The sequence below is a fragment of the Xenopus laevis genome, chromosome 1S, assembly GCF_017654675.1.
Source record: "Xenopus laevis strain J_2021 chromosome 1S, Xenopus_laevis_v10.1, whole genome shotgun sequence".
Classification (NCBI taxonomy): domain Eukaryota; kingdom Metazoa; phylum Chordata; class Amphibia; order Anura; family Pipidae; genus Xenopus; species Xenopus laevis.
In genome coordinates this window covers 75,135,495-75,140,339 of record NC_054372.1, presented here as the reverse complement: position 1 = coordinate 75,140,339, position 4,845 = coordinate 75,135,495, and positions in this window count along the sequence as shown.

Below are 4,845 nucleotides of genomic sequence, written 5' to 3'. Positions count from 1 at the left end.
GATAACTTATTATCTACAAAAACCCCTAGATCCTTCTCAATTAAGGAAACTACTGTTCCTCTCCTCTTGAATTCCTGTCCATAGACAGAAAACCCCATGGCAGTAGACTAATTAACTGGAAAAGGGTAGAGCAGACACACACCCACAGCAACCCCTGGAGATCTGGTACTCCATAATAGAGGGTACGGCAACCTCAGAAGTATTCTATTAGACAAAGATACCAGCACACAAGGCTTAATTTGCATGGAAAACCTTGCTTTAATTCAAAGTGCGGAAGTGCAGCGTTTCAGGGCCACGTCACTTTCTCGAAACATTGCACTTCCGCACTTTGAATTAAAGCAAGGATTTCCCTGCAAATTAAGCCTTTTGTGCCAGTATCTTTGTTCCATTGTAGACTAATTAAGTCAACACATGTCCATTGGGTACACACATTCTGAAAAATTGCTTTCCATCTTACACAGTGTGCATCCATTCCTGAGGCTTTCCGTGGCTAAAACTGCATAATCCACACATTGATTGGAGTACTGGGAGATTCTAGAATGCGTTATTGCTTGTAAGTCTGCCTGCATTAAATACCTCTTATGCATGGCTGCTGCAGTGTTTAAGGGTCTTCCACAGTGCCAAAGAGATTCTGCAGATGTGTTTTCTAAAAAGGCTGCTGAAACCTTACCACCCCATAGACCCTATGATTGTCCTATAAAGCTGCTGCCAGGGACCACACCTCCCAGAAGTAGAACATACCCCCTTTCCCTGACTGAAACTGAGGCAATGAAGGGCTATATAAAAAAAAAACCTTGAAAGGGGCTTTATTAGATCTTCTACCTCCCCAGTTAATGCTGGGTTATTTTTTGCTGGTAAAAAGGATAGTGGTCTTCGTCCATGCATTGTTTACAGGGGTCACAATAAAATCATGTTTAAGAATCGCTACCCCCTTCCCTTAATCTCTGAATTATTTGACCATGTCAAAGGTGCTCAAATCTTTACTAAACTGGATCTCCGTAGTGCTTATAATTTGATTTGGGAAGGGGATGAGTGGAAGACAACTTTTAATACTCAGGAAGGGTACTATGAGTACTTGGTGATGCCATTTGGCCTTTGCAATGCCCCAGCTGGCTTTCAAGACTTTGACAATTAACATTTTCGTGATATTTTGGGCAAATTCTTTGTAGTCTATTTAGGTGATACCAGGTATGGAACATGTTATCCAGAATGCTTGGGACCTGGGGTCTTCCGGATAACGGATCTTTCTGTAATTTTGATCTTTATACCTGAAGTCTACTAGAAAATCCTTTAAACATGAAATAAACCCAATAGGTTGTTTTTTCTTCGAATAAGGATTAATTATATCTTAGTTTGGATCAAGTACAAGCTACTGTTTTATTATAACAGCGAAAAAGTAAATATTTTTTAAAACTTTGGATTATTTGCATAAAATGGAGTCTATGGGAGACCATTCCGTAATTCGGAGCTTTCTGGATAACGGGTTTCCGGATAAGGGATCCCATACCTGATGTTTTCATCTACTTATTGGAACACAGACAGCATGTACATCTAGTTCTTTCCAGATTTAGGCAAAACAAATTTTATGCTGAATTAGAGAAGTGTATACAGTATTTGAGGCAAAAAGCTTTCCTTTTCTAGGTTATATTATTTCCCATCATGGTCTACAGATGGATCCTACCAAGGTGGAGGCTGTATTGTCTTAGCTTGGTTTTGCTAACTATTACAGACAGTTTATTAGAGGGTTCTCCTCCTTGGTAGCTCCCATTGTTGCACTTACTAAGAAAGAAGCTGAACCTAGCAGTTGGCCAGAAGCAGCTGTGTTAGCTTTTGAACAACTGAATGGAGCTTTTGCGTCTGCTCCTGTGCTTTGCCATCTGGATACATCTTGATGGTATTTTTAGTAGTACCATTTTTGACCTCGTGTAAGACAAAACTCAGTAAAGGAAAACCTTTAGTAATAGTCAGGCAATTTATTCATACATAATACAACATAACAGTTTTGTCTGGGTAAGCTGTTGGAGTAACACACAGAATGTCAGCCAAGGACTTACCAAAGACCCACCTCTTGGTCCAGGCGTTATATAGCTTTCAGAAGGCTTTTACAGTAATTGTGACAAGGGGTTCACGGAAATACCATACATGGTCCGGCGAGGAGAGTTACTGGCATATATTTGTACATTCCTGTAAGATGTGCAGTTTTGCAACATAAGAGATTTCTGGTTCCAACTGTCCACAGCCTCGTAAACATCTGTTGGCTAAACATAGCCATTGTGGTACAGACAACTATTGAGCAACACTTCTGCAAAAGGGCATAAGAGACATGCTGACACTATGCTGACACTCTGGAATCTAAATAACAGAGTGGGGATCATTTATTTGTATGGCCTAGTATAAACTATATGAGTGACCATTGTCCACAGTAGACCATTAGCCCTTAAAGTCCATCCTGCCTTAGGCCATATAGCGTTATGGCGTCATAGAGGGCGGGGGTGACAACTATCAACCCTCTGACACTAGCCATTCATCCGTCTTAGGATTTGGACCGTTCCAGCTATAAATTTCACTGTCATTACCTCTCTTGAAACATTAAATATGTTTCACATTAGTAATTACAGGCACAGTAGGAGTGCTGAGAGGACCCCCAGGAACAAGGGAGGTCTATTATAAATGGGACAGTGGTGTACGTTGTTGTGAGTTACAGTTCAACGTCATGGCAGCACCAGTACAGAAGTGCAGCTGAAAGCTGAAATCAGTGAAAAGAAAAAACAGGAAGCTAAGGAGCTACAGATACATCCTGTTTCATGAAATAACTTGGTTAAGTGCAGTTGGGAACAGAAAACCCTATAAAATGACAAAGAATATACAATATATATGTAACATGTTATAAGAGACTAATATAATACTGATTTCATTACTATTGAAAAGTAAAAAATTATTCTTTCTTTCTTTCTTTCAAACCTCCCCACACATGGCTGAGAAAAGCTTTACCTTATAGATGTAAATCAAATGAGAGCAGAATTTGGGGGGAGGTGCTTATAGCACAAATTCTAACGGAGAAATATAGAGCAAGTATTAATGCTAGGATGACATGGATAGACTTAATGAAACTTCCAATGGAGTTCTTTAACCAGCTATAAAATTTTACCTAATCATTTGGAATAACTGAACTGTTCTATAAAAAGATTACACTTATTGTTGCAGCTCTAAAACTTTGACTATATGACATTCAACAAACATTTCAGAAACAATATGAGTACAACCTTCTTTTTCCTATCAAAACACATACTAATCTAAAATCATACGATTTTGGTCAGCTACTCTATTTATTTGAACAACCTCTATGTTTATAGTTACGTACATAGTTAAATTGGGTTGAAAAAAGACAAAGTCCATCAAGTTCAACCCCTCCAAATGAAAACCCAGCATCCATACACACACCCCTCCCTACTTTCACACAAATTCTATATACCCATATCTATACTAACTATAGAGCTTAGTTTATGACGGTGATAAGATTTATATTTTTTTTTTATAGATTTAACATTATGGGCGGGACTAGTCTTGGAATCTAGACTCTACTCAATACTAATTTTAGCACATGACAAAGTTCTATTATTAGGGGGTCTATCATTTTTCTTCGTCAGTGCTGTTTACACACAACCGGCTACATATAGAGCTGAGGACTGGGGCAATAATACAATAATAAGTAATTACAGGAAACTTCCCTTCTAAAAACTGTTTAACCAGATACAATTTTACCTTTGTTGTTTTCATAACTAATCTAAAACTAAACATATTGAGAAAATGTTACATTATCACATTCCCATTGTTCTTATAAATTGCACACAATTTAACTATCACATTCAATACTGTATGAATCTAAAACTTAAAATTAACCCATTTCAATATCAGTCCATCAGTTCATTATAGGGGAAAGTCCAATCAGAGAGACATCATGGCTTTGGATAGGCATATGAAGAAATATTCAACAGTCACTTGTATTCAGTCAATGCAGCAGTCTTTGTACAGTTCTTTTAAGAGTTCATAATCAGTCCATGGATTCGATATTAGGATAGGCAAAAATGTAAAGGCATCACAGATATGAATGGCAAACTTGGAAATGACTCTTTGTATGCATGCAGAGTTTCTTTCAATGAGTGGTGTGATCAATGATAGTTGTTCTATTTGAAATGGATTGGAATAATCTCAACAGCTACTGATGGAATTTTGCTCAGATCACCAACCTGGAAACAAAGAGACAATGTGACAATATCTGGTGTTCTGGTAATACTGACTTATCTAGTGTACTAGCTAAAGAACTCTAATGAAACTACTGTATGAACTGTCAGTAATGAGAAGTGGTTTTACATTTATGATTTGAGTGAAGGACTTTTGTTTTCTTGTGCTTAATTCAAATGGAGAGAGTCCACAACACCTGATAGGATTGTTGCAGAGAATTGACAGGACAGCTGGGAATAAATCCAACCAAATGCTGCCAGTAATTGTGTTGTTGGAAGTGGGATGGTACAAAGACACAACTCCACTTAATATCAGTGTAATTTGCAAATTTGTAACAGAATCGAAAATTTAATTGTGTAAAATATCAAATACAACCTGTACTGTTTCCTCTTATAACAAAATAATATTGATTAATCATAACCAGGAAAAACATTTAACAAGTTCTCTCTTGTATCTATATTTATATATATATATATTTATATTTTTTACCTAAATGAGAATGACATAGACCCATTTTAGTAGCATCATTTATTTCTACAAATTTGGTAGTGAAATTACTGGTTATCAGACAAAATCAACAATAAATCGAAGTCACTTCTGCAT